Consider the following 18,120-nt stretch of genomic DNA (forward strand, 5'->3'; position numbering starts at 1 on the left):
GGTCCTTGGATTTGAAAAGCTGCCCTGCTCTTTTATTCATTAGATTAATTTACAGAATGTGTTGCTTTTTCTTATTTTATATATTGCAATGTTTGTAAAACAATGGATGCCCCTCTGTGAACAATATTTCTCAAAAAGCAGCGTATAAATTAATAAATACTAATAAATTTTAAAACATTAGTTAAGTTGTGCTGTTACATTTTTAATGGTCGTTTCCATGATATTGGCAAGTGATTAACTGCACATTCATGGCGATCCTTCATCTCACCTGACCACAGCTACATTGAACCAAATTTTATGATCCCTTAACCAGTGAAACCGCTAAAAATGAGGTAAAATAATATTACCATCCTTACGAACATTACAGGTTCTGATCCCTTGAAAATCGGAAGACCTCCCCCCTTTTCCTTATGTTTCATTTTCTAACTAAACACTAACTTCGTTTTAGAATGAACATTTGTTATGATTTCTTTTATATGGGTAATGGAGAATGTAATGTGGAAAAAAATGTGTTTTAATGGCTGGTTAGGTTTATATTAAGAATTAGATTGGTGCATCTGATATCTTATGGAGCTTTTATTATATTAGTCAAGTTATCCCAGAGTGTATATTCAAAAGTAGTAACTAGAAAATATCCCACAAGGGTATTAATACAAATAATCTGGTGTCACACTCGCCCCACACGTGGAATGTGTTATCTCATTTGTGATTGATTATCTACTATTAACACAATACAGTCTGCAGACTTAGCTCCACTGGAACCCTCTGAGAGTAATTCACAAACTTGATACTTACCTAACAAAATCTTATTAGGTACGATGCTGGAGTCCTAATCATGAGTCGTTTTATGCTATAATAAACGCAAAGCCTGTAAAACACTTTGTACTATGTAAAGTATTATAAAAACAAGAACAACCTAGAAGTAGCTTACAATACCTTATGCTGAATCCATCTTCATCGTCCAGTTACAGGCAAAAGACTTTCCCAGTAGCTGCACTCACCTTCTGTAACACCCTCTCTCTGGATGTCAAAGAAATAAACAATTACAATATGACTTTTTTATAGACATGTGACAGGAGCCCTGTTTTGGCAAGCATTTGACGTTTTGTTGTTCTCCCTTATATTTTGTTGGAAGCTTCCCAGAGCTGCCCAGATTGTAAACTTCCCCAACCACCCCACAGCTGGACTGCTTCTTTTTGTCACTGTTGCAAAAATTCATCTGGTCAAGGGGGGTAGTAAAATATGCTTTGAGGGGCAGGCTGGTGGGTTAGCCTCCCCTAGCTCACTGCATTCAACACTTTAGAGCATTCTACGGGAGGAAATTGCTTTAATTTTTATCTTGCTTGCCTCCCTTCAACACGTTCGAGGCAGATAACAAGGCTTCTGGCAATGATTGGTCCAGCTGCCCTAGAATTAAGCATGTGAAAATATTCTTTGGAGGAGATAGTGCAGGGTTCTTTCATGTCATCAGAGGAAAATGGCATCCCATTACATCTTAGCTGCCTCTACAAAGAATCCAAAGGACCTGTCTCGCTCGGCAGGGACCCCAGACTTGGGGGAAGCATTTTGTTGGAAGCATCCATCTCTTGATAGGCCAGGTGAGGGCAAGCAGTAGCAACCTGCAGGCAGCTTTGGGTCCATCAAAAGTTGGAGAAGCTTTTTCTACCATTCCCTTTGCATGTGTCTAGTAGAAAAGCTTTGTTGGGCAGTTCCTACTGGTTTTATATTAGAGATCTTGAAGCTAGCACAGCCTTCCTCAGTCCAGATGTTTTAGACCCAAGGGTCAGCAACCTTTTTCAGCCATGGGCCGGTGCACCGTCCCTCAGACCATGTAGCAGGCCAGACTACATTTTGAAAAATTATATGAACAAATTCCTATGCCCCACAAATAACCCAGAGATGCATTTTAAATAAAAGGACACATTCTGCTCATGTAAAAACACGCTGATTCCTGGACCGTCCGCGGGTCGGATTTAGAAGGTGATTGGGCCACATCTGGCCCATGGGCCTTAGGTTGCCTACCCCTGTTTTAGACTACAGCTCCCCTCATTCCCCACCAGCATCACCAATGATCAGTGATGATGGGGGTTGTAGCCCAAAATATCTCTAGGATACCAGGTTGGGGAAGCTTGACTAGCCTAAAGTCCTCTAATACAGGCATCGGCTCTCCAGATGTTTTGGGACTACAACTCCCATCATCCCTAGCTAACAGGACCAGTGGTCAGGGATGATGGGAACTGTAGTCTCAGAACATCTGGAGGGCCGAGTTTGCGTATGCCTACTTTAATATAACACCAGTAGGAACTGACCCAACAAAGCCTTTCTACTAAACACATAGTTTTTTAAGGGTGCCGATCACATTACCGCCTTAGAGGGCAGTGAAGTTCTTTCCTCCCCATTGTGTTTCACAGCTCTCCCTCCCAACTGTTCACATCAGCCCGGCTTCCATTAGTTTCTCTTTGTGTGCACACTCGAAGCCATAGGCAGGAATGTCTTTGCCAAGGTGCACATGCTGGCTGAAGACAAACTAGGAATGGCTCCAAGACTCTGATTGTTGTGAAGCTGGTTTGAGAAACGAAGCATAATAAAGTACCAGGTGCATATGCATTTTGGATTATGTCGTGCAAATATGGATTAGAGACCAGCCCTGGAAGAATGTGGCAAATGCACAATAAATGGGAATGTGAACACAGCTCAAGGAAGGGAAATGTATCTGTTTTCCTTCAAATACCCATATTTGTGCACATGATGACACTATTTCCTTCTGCACACAGACGATCTTTGTATAGAAGAAATATCATAAGTGCCTTCATTCCCATACATCCCCATTGGTGAATGGAAAGGAGCACAACTTGCAGAACAATGCACGCTTTGAGGTCATTTAATGCACAGCTCAGCTGGCTTCATAAATATTACGGGCACGCCCGTGTTCACGTGATCCCCTGCAACAGCTCTTGACACTTTGCCTTCTCAGATCAAGCTTGATTGTGATTACATGTTTGTGTGAGACTGACAGCACACTCCCGGGTTCTCTTGGGGCCAGTGGTTTTACTTTGCATAGTAATAGATGGACAAAACGAGCTCCGAACACAAAGTCTGCTGCTGTGGTTATCTAGACTTAGGAAGGGATATAGCCATACAATTGCTTCTTTAACCACTCTATTGAACTGAAGTGGGTGTTTTGTGGCTAGGTTTTGGTCACTGTCCGAAGGGATTCAAATAAACAACCTTAGCCAAGGGATTGGGGGTGGGGGTGGGGGAAGCCCTGCAGATGAGAAGCTTGTCCAGGCCTCTAGTGGATTCGTTCTTACACCAGAGCATCATTTATGTCTATGTTCTTCCATCTACCTTGTTTGCAGTAAATAGCTGCCCATTATGTCAGGTCAGGCAAGCAACTGTGGCGTCACAGCTCAGCAACCGTGATCAGCTTGCCAAGCATGGAGGTGAGGGCCTCTGGGGAGCAGCCGTGTGTCAAGCTCTTGTCTGTCAAGGTTCTAAGCGACAGTTTATCTTGAGGGTTTAAAACATCCCTTGCAAACCTTTCCCTCCTCCCCTCTCCTTGTTGACAATCCACTTGAAACAAGACAGATGTTGGGCCAGTTTTCTTTACGGTTGCTCTAATTCCACAAGGTGCAATACACAAAATACAATTCTGCCCTTCTTTAAAGGTTGAAATCAAGTCGAAGACAACTCTCTCTCTCTCTCTCTCTCTCTCTCTCTCTCTCTCTCTCTCTCTCTCCACACCACCTCACCCCAAACTCTGATGCTGTCAATTTACCATCCTTATGTACAAGTCTTAAAGGAAAGCCTGACCGGGATGGGTTTTTTTAGTGAAGTGATAATGAAATAAGGCTTGCCTCCAATTGTGTGCTGCTTTCGTACCGTCTGATAATTCGCAACCCACTTTTGCACATCCGAGACTGATAGGAAGGGGCAGAATATATTGCACAGAGGCAGGTTGTGGGCTATGTCATTTCTCTAAGAAATTATACATCACCTGCCATTGACTCTCACTAAGCAATCTACGCCACAGTCCTTTAAAAAAAAAAAAAGAATCGTGATTGAACTAATGTCTTTCACGTACAGTCATACCTTGGTTGCCGAAGGCCTTTGAACTCGTAGATTTAGGCTCCTGGACAATTGAAAACCGGAATTGAGTGTTCCAGTTTTCAAATGATTTTCAGAAGCTGAATGTCCGGCGCAGCTTCCACAGCTTCCGATTGACTGCAGGATGCTCCTGCAGCACTTAGGAAGCTGCAACTTGGTTTCCGAACAGTTCCGGAAGTCGAACGGACTCCCAGAATGCATTCTGTTCAAGAACCAAGGTACAACTGTATTTGCTATGGCACATCTGATGTCATACGGTGAGAGGAGGCCCAATGGAGCCCGTCGCACCCTCTGAAAGGCCTGACAAGGGCCCAATGGGGCCCTCCTGGCTGTGGAATATTGAGGGGGCCTGGTCCCCTCAGTGAAAAATTGGGGGGGGGCTTGGCCCCCACAGCCCCACATATTTTTTTTTTTATAAAATTTTTATTGGTTTTTCAACATATAATATAAAACAATACAAAAGACAAACACAAACAAACATATAAACATGTATAATTTCATAAATTTTTCATGTACCCAATTTCAGCGACTTCCCCATGCCTCCCTTTTCTGCATCCCTGTTTTGAACTTTTTTTCAGCAACCCCTGGTCCCAATTACTTATTTAGTTCCTTTCTGTAACCTCTTTCTTTCCTATCCAATCATTTATCGCTGCAAATCTGTTATGCTTTACCCATGACATTTTAACACTCAATAATTTTGCAAAATTTTTTAAGATAAAGTTTAAATTTCTTCCAATCTTCTTCCGCCGTCTCTTTCCCTTGGTCACGGATTCTGCTTGTCATCTCTGCTAATCCCATATACTCGATCACCTTCGTCTGCCACTCTTCCAGTGTGCCCCACAGCCCCACATAGATGGTGCATCTGTTGGTCCTTGTAAGAATACTTTCAGTTACAGTGGTGCCTCAGGTTACAAACACTTCGGGTTACAGACTCTGCCAATCCAGAAGTGGTAACTAAGGTTAAGAACTTTACCTCAAGATGAGAACAGATACTGTGCGGCAGCAGCACAGCAGCAGCAGCAGGAGGCCCCATTAGCTAAAGTGGTACCTCAGGTTAAGAACAGTTTCAGGTCAAGAACAAACCTCTGGAACGAATTAAGTTCATAACCAGAGGTACCACTGTACTTCAAGTCTGGTGTTGCAGCAAGTGTGCAGAGACTTATTGAAGTTTAGGGCCTGGAACAAGTGGTAGGTGGGACCAAAGATAAAAGTGAGGGGAGCACTCCTCTCTCTTATTCCCCTCCCCTTTGGGCACACTCACGCACATCCACCCAGACACAGGCGCACCGTTTGCACACATCAATTCATCCTGCTATCCTGCAGCCCACAAATTTTAGAATTCACAGGTTGCGGCACAAAGATGATTACGTTTGGTACTTTGCCGCCGCTGTCCTAGTTGTTACATGCTAGTCTGTGTACTTATTAGCCCTTCCTTTAGGATTCCAAACCCTTTTCCATTTTGGAGACAGAGTTATAACAAGGGAGCACTTCAGTCCATAAAAAACAGCAGTAAGAAAGAAAAAGGAAATTTATCACAATGAAATCCTTTCATTACCTTTCGAAAGTACCATAAAAGATGGATGTGGATATAAGACAGAACTGGCTCATAGCCATTTAAAGAAATTTCCATCCAGTAATTAGGAAATGCCATTATATCTAAACCGATTGACTAAAAATAATAATATTTTTTTTAAAAAAATCATTCTTTGCTCTGGTAAAATGCATTGACCTAATGGATATTCCTCAAAGGTAAGTCAAAGTGTTATGTGATGTTCTTTTATTGATTGTTGATTCTAGGTTTGCCTCTGGGAACAAGAACAGCAAAGAAATGTTCTGAAAGGAAAAAAAGAGTGACCTTTTCTGCAGAGGCATTTTAAACCTGTGTGATGCTCTTGTAGCCAACCAAGAATATAATAAAGAGAAAAAAGATAGTGTAACTGTAAGTAAACCAGGGAGAGACGGGTATTTGTGAAGTAATTTTTATAGGAAGAATGTAGAAATAGTATGCTACTTGGTAGCAACAATGAAGAAACAGTTTCCTCATGCAAAGCAATAGTCTTTCATTTTCAGTTAACTTTATGTACATTTTCAATTTTTTTACAGCCACTGGTAGCAGGTGCATTAATCTGTGGAAAATGTCTTGTAATGGCAGGAACATAAAAACATTATCCACTCATTAATGATGGTGGTGGTGATAAGACTTATCCCCCACTCCCCTTTGTTTTACTTAGAAGTATAAATTTCAATCAAAAATTATTACGGCTTTCCCACTAATGTGCTTTGCACAAAACTCTATCTTCTCATTCCCTGAAACAAAGAGATATTTATACCCTACTTTTCTTCTGTCATGCAACCCTAGGCACTGCACGTGTGGTGCCCAAATTGTCTAATTGACTTCTAGTCTACAAGCACTTTTATAATGTGCAGGGAATATGCTTTGTTCTATTTTTCAAAAGGTTTCTAAATTATCTTTTATATCATTTCAAATATATTTATTGCCCTGAAATTGGAAATGTTGAATAAAACACATTTTTACACCTTAAAAAGGCATCTTGGTTAATAAAAGGAGAAAGAAAAGGTATCAATTTTATGCAATAATTGTAATCATTCCATAATTTTAGGAAGTAACAGTGTACAAATGAAACATGTGGACTGAGCCCTCACCTCAAGCTGCTTCTTGTAAATTTATTTGCTCCTTTCCCTAAGCCATCACATATTGAGCAGGCAGGATTTATTTGTAACTTTAAAGAGACTCAAACAACGCATCTTTAATATGGTATATTAAAACCACCCTTATATTCTATAGAGAATGTCCTTATATTGCAAAGAGAATGCAGTACATGTAGCTGACATTTTCTTAAATGTTGCAACCTTACATAGACATTAATAATTATTATTCTTATTTAAATTTTAATAATAATAATCGTATGTAACATGGCAAAATTTAAGAAGATTTCAATTACGTGCACTGCATTCTCTTTGGAATGGACCTGCAATTAAATCCTAGGACTTGACATAACCGCAAGAGCGTAAGCAGATGCAACCAAGACAAAGGCGCAAATAAATGACCAAAGCAAGTTCTTGTTCATCTTTTAATTGTGACCACTAGCTTGTTCAGCACTAAGGCCAGGGTTGAGAAAACCATGGTCTTTCCAGAGGTGGTTGGCCTACAATTGCCAAGACTGACCTTGCTTGCCGGAGCTGAAATCCATCAATATATTTATGGCCATACCTTGCTTAGGCTAACAGGGCTGTCATATTATACTGCTGTAGCAGCTGCTGACCTTCCCTTTTATTTCAGTGGTAGTTGTGCCCTCCAGCTTGAAAAGCCTGTTGTTTAAACTAGATGTACAATATGTTTCTGATTCTCTAAGAACAACCCTACTGTTATAACAGGTAGAGCTCAGCTCTATAACAAAAACAGCGAGACTGGTAAGGACAATGAAACATGCACTCTACCTCTTGAAAGATAAGCACAGTTTAGTGCTGCTCATGGCTTAAAATAAGAAAGGAAAGGAAAGAGCCATGTAACTAATGTTTGTGTCCATCTCCTGCCTGATAACATCTCTGCTATGTAGGCTTCTGATTGAACAAGATCAGAGCATTTTTCAGAGTCACATTTTACTTTGCCTTACAACAAAATGCTGATAAAATCGAGTCTGGTTAGATTACAAGAGATCACAATTTTTAAAAGTCGAGGTACATATTAATACAATAAATCTAGTACCTGCAATATCAAATAACAGGCTGGATAAAATCTTATTCCCTTTTTATTTGGTTGCAAAAATTGCAGGACAATTTTCAGAAGTTTGTTCATCTCTATTGTTGTAGATACAGCTACTGAACGTGTGTGGAATAAAATTAACAGAAAAGAAATGTTCCTTTCTAGAAACATTTCTGTCGTGATGGAGGGTCTTAAATGCAATATGAGTCACTTTGACTTACGATGAACCTGAAATTGTCCTGAAATTTTCAGGTAGCTCAAGTGGATATATACATTTAGGAACAAATGATATCTTTGGGGCGCAAAAAATATCTTTGGCTCATAGCTAAAATTAAGTGCTTACACATGGATAACTTGGGGGCGGGGAATCACTTTTTGTGTACAGGTACAGATCTAATATGTATTTGATGGTGATCTGTTTGTACCACATCACTTTCAAAGCAATGTGCTTTTAGATGAAAATCAAAGTGCCTTTTCTATTGAAAGTGATATACTCATCACATATACGGTAACTTGGGCCAGTTCTGGGGTGGACAGAGAACATGCACCTATTGGCATGGACCTACAAGACTAAATCCTCCACCTGCCCTGAGTTGACAATCAACTTTTTATTTTGTTCTGTGTATATTGCAATGTTCTTTTGTTGCTATGGCCGATGGCTGATGCAAATAAAGATTCATTCACTCACTCCCTGCTCCAACTGAAAATATTGTCTGCTGTTACCATCTTGTCTAGCAGGCCTGTGGAACGTGCAAGCAAGTAGTTCTAAGAGGCAGCCAAGCCCAGGAACTCAGGGTTATTTTACATTGGCACATCAAAAGGTACTTTATACAATTTCATCCTCTTTAGCATGCTTAATATATTCTGCTATTTTCTTACACTTCTTGTGGTCTTCACATATGGGAAATAACTTATAAAATAGACTAGAAAGGGTTTCCAGTCTTCTTTAATTATAAATTTGTGCCTCTTATCAGCTCCATCAGTTTTGCCACCTCTGCAAATAAGTTCTACTGTGAAGAGTACATAGCATAACTTGTACTAAAAAGATGTGGTTATCAGCTGGTTCATATGCTGCAAAATCCTTAGTAGAGCAGCCCTGTGGATGCACAGAGGAAACGACATATGAACTGGCATTGCATCAGAGGTGGTGATAGCCACTTTCTTAATTTAGGTTTCACCCACCACACAGTGGTGGCTGGTGCCCAATGAAACAGGAATGGCGAAAGGCAGATAGAGCAACGGGAATTGGAGACAGAGCCAACGATGGGCAGAGCCAACTAATTTCAGTTTTGTCCCCATCCTCCTCCCTGCTGAGTTCTGCAACAGTGAGACTAAGGAGGAGGAAACTGACAGCCAGGTGCACCCCCTTTGTTGTTGTTGTTTAGTCATGTCCAACTCTTCGTGACCCCATGGACCAGAGCATGCCAGGCACTCCTGTCTTCCACTGCCTCCCGCAGTTTGGTCAAACTCATGTTTGTAGCTTCAAGAACACTGTCCAACCATCTCGTCCTCTGTCGTCCCCTTCTCCTTGTGCCCTCCATCTTTCCCAACATCAGGGGCTTTTCCAGGGAGTCTTCTCTTCTCATGAGGTGGCCAAAGCATTGGAGCCTAAGCTTCAGGGTCTGTCCTTCTAGTGAGCACTCAGGCTGATTTACTTCACAATGGATAGGTTTGATCTTCTTGCAGTCCATGGGACTCTCAAGAGTCTCCTCCAGCACCATAATGGAAAAGCATCAATTCTTCGGCAATCAGCCTTCTTTATGGTCCAGCTCTCACTTCCATACATCACTACTGGGAAAACCATAGCTTTAACTATACAGACCTTTGTTGGCAAGGTGATGTCTCTGCTTTTTAAGATGCTGTCAAGTTTCTCCCAAGAAACGGACGCCATGACAAGGCAGTGATCCATGAAGGAGGTGCACCCACCTAGGGTGGTTGTAATAGGCAAGAAGGGGAAGCTGACTCAGAGCAGAAAAAGTTTGGTGGGGCAGTGCCCCATCTGTCCTAATAGATCCACTATTAACTCCACTGCCACCCAAAATGCATCCAGCTGGTGTAGTACAGGCCCCTTTGACAGGAAACAGGCTGGCATTGGATGCAGAAGACCCAATGCTCATCCTGCTGTGCCCCCAGAATGCCTCTTTTTCTGACTTTACAGTCGCCAACATTGGCAGGATTCTGGTCAGTGGTAGCCTGACAGAAGCTCACACCTTGGGTGGTGGTGTAATGATTTCAGGCAGGCAGGCAAGCCTCAATAAGAATTAATGACTCTCTAGCAGTTTTATGGTACGTTTATTTACAGATTACATCCAGCACACAGTTTCCAGCCTGCCACTCTTGAAAACGAGTTGGTCAGTCTGAGTCTCCATCCCGGTCACAGCAGGAAGGACACCAAAACCCCACCTTTCCCCTCTTGCCCTTCTGTTGCATTCTGACCTTTTCAGCTCTTCGAGAATGGGGGCTAGGAGGGTGGAAATTATCCCCATTCTCAAAGGAAGAACTCTCTGGTGGTTGCCTAGCAACCCTCTCACTGTTGTCTATCTCTCCCCCTTCTTGTAAGCTGTCTGTTCTAGCTAAGTCAGGGAACTCTTTGTGAAGGAGGGTCAAGCCCAATTCCTCCTGCTGTCTGCGATCTTTCATCTCCAGAGCCAGACTCTGTCTCTCTCTGTCCATCTCCTGAGTCAGACTCTTCCCCTGTGGTCGATTCAGCCACGTCCCTGACAGGTGGAGCCCTCTCTGTTGGTGGAGGGAAACTTCTGCCAAATCCTAACCTCCAGCAGCAGCATGGATCAGGGGTTATAATTGTTCTGCCCAATGGTTTTAAAAAAAGATTGGACAAATTCATGGCTATATGGAATCTCCACTGAATACCAGCCACTGAAGAGCAATGGCATGGGAGGGCTATTGGCCTGATGGCCTCCTTGTGGGTTTGTCTGAGACACCACTGCTGGATGCTGGACTTGGTAGAACATTGACCTTATCCAGCAAGAGTCTCCTTATGTTCACATGACTGTGATGCCAACATCACAGCTGCCCCTCTCATGCAGAGCACCACCAAGAAGCAGCGCCTGTCACCAGCTCATATGCTTGCACCATTATCTTCATGGCTGCATCCAGGGGACCGATATTTTTAGACCATATGAGCCAGCCCTGTGTGCAGCCCATTTGCAATATGAGAATCTCTTCAGGACTCCGTGAAATGCAAGAGATAGGTAGGAATGAATGCAATGAATGATGCAAATAGTTGTGTATTTCTAAAGATCACATGAGTGGAAAATCCCATTTGCACATATTCTGCAAACAACTACTGAAGAAATAACTTCTGCCCCATAACATATAATGAGAAGTAACTATTGCATATATTGTAGTTTGCGACTGTTCTCAAGGTGCGCTTAATGCAAACCAAGCTGCGTTCATTTGCTTTGCAAATGTTCCTGCTGAGGTTCATATTTTAAAATTTCATTTTATTACAGATATTAACAATGATGCCACAAAGAGTAAACATTCTGCTATTGCATCCTGATTGCCAGGAGAAAGAAAGTAGAACAATTTCATTCCTCCTGAGCCGGTATATACTGATTGATTCAAATAAAGAGGCCTTTGGGGAAAACAAGTACATTCTCAACTAATTACAGTTTTGCATATTTTGTTCATTTGTGAAATTCAGGATACACCCTACTGGCTTATAGATATTGTTTTGACAAACCAAAGATTATGCTGATGAGCAAACTGTTGCAGAAGAAAAAGTAAACATACCTATTAAAAACGTCTAGTGTTACAAATATAAAGATATGTTATCTGGAAATTGTAGAGCTAAACGATTCAAAATTCGCTAATAACCTAGATTCCAGTGTAATAGCATTGCATTTGTCAAGTCCGGATGTTAAAGTATTTCTGTTCTCGAGTAATAATAATAATAATTTATTATTTATACCCCGCCCATCTGGCTGGGCCTCCCCAGCCACTCTGGGCGGCTTCCATAAAAACCAAAAATACAGTAAAATATCACACGTTAAAAACTTCCCTGAAGTTAAATCCCATCCATGCCTATATTTCTGTACTTCATTTGTATGTAAAATTCAGTGAGATTTGATATGCAAAGCCCAGTTCCCTTTCTTGCCTCAACTGCTGCCTATTACTGGTATAGAACGAAGTCAATGGAAAGTTAACTAGCTACATAAGGAATCCATGACTCCCCTGAAGATGAAAGTGACAAGCATAGTGTAAATCTATTTCCTGTTCATAATAGCAATCATTCACTTCACTTCCTATAACATATACAAGTATAATTAATAACACAAAGCTTTTAGAAAATCAGGCTCGGGGGGGGGGGGATTCAGAACTAATGCAAACATTCTAATGGTCATTTCAAAGTGTCCCATAACCAATGAGAGTCGCTATCTGTTATCATCATAACATGGCAACTATTTATGAAGGCCTCATTCTGTGATCCCAGCTAGTATGCATGAAAATCTAGAATAGTTCCTGGATTTGGGCATGCAGGGAAATAATCAGCACCATTAGTTTTCCTGGTGAGTCGTAAGATTAAATTTAACTTTATGTTTTAGTATGTAAAGCAGTGCTGCTGGTGGGGCTGATGGGAGTTGTAGTTCAAAACATCTAGAGGAGGCCAGGTGGGTGAGGGCTGATGTAAAGACGTAACCTCCTTGGCAGCAGAACACATCCTTGAATTTCCACTGAAAGCATCAGGACTTATTTTGTACCTCTTCATGTTAATCCTTCTTTCATCCCACACATTACAGTGCATTCAGTGCATTTCCCTGTTACATTGCTAACAGCAAACAGTCTATGTGTGTGTTTTCAAATAGTGGATTTAGCGTGTGATTTACTTTGATCTGCTTTCATTTCCAGTATGTGCTGGAAATTCCGCTTGTAAAATATGGACAATATTTTCAAATCATGATATGGGTCTCTAATTTCCAAGATTCTCCGCATATCGCTAGAGAAGGCAGATACACCCCCATCCCCATGTTTAAATGTAGATAAATAGCCAACCTAAAAGTTAATGTGATGTTAGCATTTCTGAAGTACAGTGGTACCTCGGGTTACATACGCTTCAGGGTACAGATTCCGCTAACCCAGAAATAGTACCTCGTGTTAAGAACTTTGCTTCAGGATGAGAACAGAAATCATGCTCCGGCGGCGTGGCAGCAGCAGGAGCCCCATTAGCTACATACGCTTCAGGTTACATACGCTTCAGGTTACAGACTCTGCTAACCCAGAAATAGTGCTTCAGGTTAAGAACTTTGCTTCAGGATGAGAACAGAAATTGCGCGGTGGCGGCGCGGCAGCAGCAGGAGCCCCATTAGCTAAAGTGGTGCGTCAGGTTAAGAACAGTTTCAGGTTAAGAACGGACCTCCAGAATGAATTAAGTACTTAACCCGAGATACCACTGTATCTTGAAATGATTTCAAACCTTATTGTGCTGGAAAACAGAGGCAAACTCTTGTCCTCACGCATTTTCTTCCTCTACTGCGAATGCTCATACTTCTCCATAAGCTACTTGACTTCTGTATAATGCACCTAATTAATGATATTGACAACAGTGAATTTTGAAACCAAAATGAATCATTAGCAAGCCTTCCCCGGGTTGTCTCTCAGAAAGATAGAACTTCCTCCAGGCCCGAAGGAAAACGATAACTCTTGCCATGTCGCTCTTTTCGGGAATGTAATTCATGATCTGCTTGGAAAGATTAACACACCGCATGGATGAAACAGCTTTTTCTTTTTGTCTTGATTCCTGATCTGAGGCTGTTTTAAGTTAACTATCAATGCAGTTAATAAGTACAGTGGCAGCCTCTGAGCAGAGGACGTAAGCAGCGTAGCAGTCAGAGGAGGATGCTTTGACAGAAAATGGACAGGTACAGATCATGTTTTGCAAAGCGTTCTATATGGAGCCTCTGCCGTGGCATGGACTTGGTGGCCATCAGTCTCTGTAATAGGTTGCATCCAACTAAGTTACCTTCAGAATAGACCCATTTAAATTAATGGACCTAGCTTAGTCATGTCCATTAATTTCACTGAGTCTGCTCCAAGTATGGCTAACATTAGTGCAACCCATCACCTGCAACTTCACATTGTCTGTTCATTACATTGGTAATGCCAGGATTGGCAGAGTAGATATAATTAATCAGCATGAATGAATAAGGGGGTACTTGCTGAATTATATGTTTTAGCCCCATTCTCAGCAATCTCATTACAGTCAACTCGCGATGGGGCATTAGGGTAGTGCTACTGCATTCCTGCTCGGGTCTCCATGTGTTTGCAGCTGTGTAGACCAGGGGTCAGCAAGGCTTACCTTACCTGGGCCGGTTCACTGCCGCGGAGCCGCCTCCATGGGCTGGGTTTTGGGCAGGCATGACTGCTTACGCCCGCGATTTCCGACGTCGGTGTCTGTGCAGACACGTTTTCCGGCACTATGGAAGCAAGTCCCCACGCCGCGCTGTGCTGGTTTAGCGCAGCATGTGGGGACTCGCCAAGCGGGCGGCTCAGTTTGGGGGTGGCTCGGGGGCCGGTAAAACGATCCCTGTGGGCCACTTGTGGCCCATGAGCCTTAGGTTGCCGTCCCAGGGACTGGCAGTGCTCCGAAGAGTGTATGGAGGAAGCAGGGAACCAGGGGAGTGACCCAGAAGAGGGGGCCAGTGATTTATGGGGTGTCACACCACCCCCAAGGCAGGATCCAGGGGAGTAGGTAACAAAATAAAAAAGGTAAAGGACCCCTGGACAGTTAAGTCCAGTCAAAGGCGACTATGGGGTTGCAGTACTCATCTCGCTTCAGGCCGAGGGAGCTGGCATTTGTCCACAGACAGCTTTCCAGGTCACGTGGCCAGCATGACTAAACCGCTTCTGGTGCAACGGGACACCGTGATGGAAGCCAGAGTGCATGGAAATGCCATTTACCTTCCTATTTATCTACTTGCACTGGTATGCTTTCGAACTGCTAGGTTGGCAGGAGTTGGGACAGAGCAAGAGGAGCTCACCCCATCTCACGGATTTCAACTGGCGACCTTCCAATTGGCAAGCCCAAGAGGCTCAGTGGTTTAGACCACAGCACCACTCGCTCCAGGGCAGGAGGGAGAGTCAGGGCAGTCCAAGGTGGAGGAAGGTAAGCAGAATATGGCGGAAGGTGAAAGGACAGGTCAGGTGAGGGACAGGTCAGTAGATTCCATACCTTCCCCCAGAATACTTTCTCCTAGAACCAGGAGGGGCTATGGAAGCTGCTGTGTTTCTCTTGCCATAACGTGTTAATTAACAGACATGTGCCTTCCTTATCTGGGATGGGCCACAACACCCTGCTTTTTATAAGTAAAGATCAGACTTTTGATCTTTGACGTGTAGAGGTTACAGCAAACATTTGGAAATCAGGGCAGAATGGGCACAGAATGGGCAAATGTGATCCTGTTCTGCACTTACTTTACCCAGTTGGTATGCTCACATGTAATCATCTCACTGCACAGATCCAGCTCAAGACATTTTGCTACCTTGGGTAATGGACAAGATGGTGCCCTCCCTTAAGGCACACACAGAAGCCAATTGGATTGGTGGTTGAATCTTGCTCCAGTACTGGTGAAAGCATTGTCTCTTCCACTGCCTTTGAAGGCAGCGGGCTAGGGTAGCGGGGTACAGAGTAGGTCACATGGCACTTGCATCTCTGGCCATTCCTCACAACCTCAGCATTTGCTGCCTGAGGCAGCTGCCTCCCTCTGCCTCATCATAAGGCTGGTCCTGTAGCTGGAAAACAAGCAAAGCTTTCTCAAAATAAGGTACAATCTGTGCATAATATGCACATAATGTGGGCCAGTACACTGTCTTTGAAAATGTTAGGAATACGGAAAGCAAGAACTGTGTCTTGCAAAGAGTGGCCTTAGGCAGATTGGAACTAGCAATGGTCCCTAGGAACCAGCCTGCTCTGTCAGTGTCCCGGGTCTCACAATATTCTCTCTTACAAAGCTTCAGTCCTGCCAACTGTCAGCGAGAGGATTCTGAGCTCAATGCACCTTCACTTCTGTGTTCTTATTAATCTCAACGCAGTAATGAAAAACGTCCGAGCCTCATTCTCATTCATGGTGGGCAGCTGTACAACAATTTGTTTCACAACCAAAAGTTGACAGAACAAATCCAAAACAACTCTGTGTACATGTTTACATGAGAGGCTATTGGCATCGACAGAGCATTTGAAGGTGTGCTGCAAGTCCCTTATGCTTTTTGTAACATTTTCAAATTCATTGCTGTCTTCAGGATGACAGGAAATTCAGGTCTGCCTCCCTCCTGGGAGATCTTTATTCACAGACAAGTCAAAAACCCTTGACAAAAGGCAACCAAGGGAACTTGTTGACCTTTTAGCTGCCTGTCTAACATCAGTGCAAGTATTGCTCTCTGATAAAATGAGAAATTCAATTTAAGGGGAAATTTAGCAGGCATTTGAGTAGGCTCTCATATTATTTTGCTTCTCTGCCTGTCTTTCAAAACAGAAAATAAATGTAAATAAATAGGACTGTGTGTCATCCATTCTCAGCCCTGGAGAGCAAAACAAGTAGAACTACACTGAGTGGTAATTCCTTTGCTACAACTTCCCACACCTATTTATCTTCTATTCCATCCCACTCCTGGCTACCATTTTGTTTAAACAAGTTGCACATTCTTTTCTCACCAACGATACTTCTTTAATTTGAGTTAATGGCTTACAGCGGATTACAAAAGCCACAAATTTAACCTGCAGAACACATTGTGGTGAAGGTATGTTTATTGCAGACCATTTTCTCATGCATACATCATCATCATCATTTTAAATTTGTATACCGCCTTTCTGTCTTACAATACTCAAGGTGGTTCACAAGCTGAAGAAACAAATGTACATCTTATAACAATCTAATGCAATACAAAAATGTGATAATAAAACATAACTTTAAAATAGGCAACCTACATCAAAAAAGTAGCATTCAACAATCATTAGAAAAGTATAAAATAATATCAACATATAAAAGTTAAACAGAAATCCACTCAACAGTTACAATAATATCTAAACTATAATCAATAAAACGGCAAGCCACGCTACATAAAACAATACAATAAACATCAAGGAGCAGAGGGTGGAGCAAGGCAGGTGGAAAGAGGCCTTGCCTGATGGAGTCTCTCCCCTCACAGTTCTTCCTCCAGGTACAGCTCCCTTATGAGGACTCCTAGGGCCGGAGGGTGGGGCAAGGCAGGTGGAAGGAGGCCTTGCCTGATGGAGTCTCTCCCTTACATAGTAAGTTACACACCTTGAATGCATTCTAGCCCATTTGTTTTCAAGCTCTCTAGCTCAAGAGAACCTTTTCCAAATCATCTGTCAAAGAATTCCTGCGTGACTGCAAATAAGAAACCTGTGCATTGCAGAAGTTTCTAGAGAATGTTCATGCTGGGTGTTGTTCTCCTCACGAACTGGGAGTCACATTTAGGTCACATACAGGACTGGCCCAAAATATTTTGCTGCCTGAGGCAGAGAGAAATGTCACCATCCCATGCCCAGTTGAGATGCATAATATAGAAGGCCACACACGCTCTTTTTAAGTCTGAGAAAGAAAATCCCACAAATGCCTCTCTCCCTGCATGTAATGAAACTACAAATGAATAAATACAAATTTGCTGACCTTTCATTACACCCCAAATCAGCTGCCTCACTGTGCCCAGCTGACTACATCCAACAATTCCCTCATTAGGGGTAGACAAGTTATCAGAGAAACTTGTCCGCCATTACTTCTCATTTCACTGAAGAAACCCATGATCAATTTCCATGAAATCCCAGTGTTCACCAGGCCAGGGTCTGAAACCCACATTGGATTGTCACTACCATCATTTCCAACTGGGTTAGAGATATCAGAGAAGTTCATTCCAGTCCCGTTTTTGCTAAGAACCCTCATTTGCTTCATATATGTATATATAATCACATCATTATTATCTACTTTACTTCTTTGGCTCTTTAGAGCCTGTTGACTTCCTTCCCTCCCACCTCTTGGCTTTCAAAAGTATCCTTTATATCACAGCATTTTATATATTTTCCAATTCTACTATAACTCATTACAAAATACCTCAAAATGTAATAAATGCAGAAAAGTAAAAAAATTCTCATTACAAGTCTTCAGATAACCCTGCTAGTGTTGTTAATTGCTTACAATGGTCTTTCAAATACTGTATAAATTTACTCCAGTCTTTTTGGAATACTTGATCGTGCTGGTTTCAGATTTTTCCCGTCAGCTTTGCCAGTTCCGCAAAGTCGATCATCTTCATCT

General features: G+C 42.4%; 1 long non-coding RNA gene across 1 annotated transcript; it reads left to right on the forward strand.

Moving 5' to 3' along the window:
* Window positions 1-3,500: 3,500 nt before the first annotated feature.
* LOC128423296 (uncharacterized) lies at window positions 3,501-11,593 on the forward strand. The gene is made up of 4 exons (XR_008332718.1): window positions 3,501-3,630; window positions 5,905-6,046; window positions 8,567-8,652; window positions 11,305-11,593. It is a non-coding gene; the product is annotated as an uncharacterized LOC128423296 (long non-coding RNA).
* The last annotated feature ends 6,527 nt before the right edge of the window (window positions 11,594-18,120 follow it).

Source organism: Podarcis raffonei, chromosome 11 (genome assembly GCF_027172205.1).
Source record: "Podarcis raffonei isolate rPodRaf1 chromosome 11, rPodRaf1.pri, whole genome shotgun sequence".
Classification (NCBI taxonomy): Eukaryota; Metazoa; Chordata; class Lepidosauria; order Squamata; family Lacertidae; genus Podarcis; species Podarcis raffonei.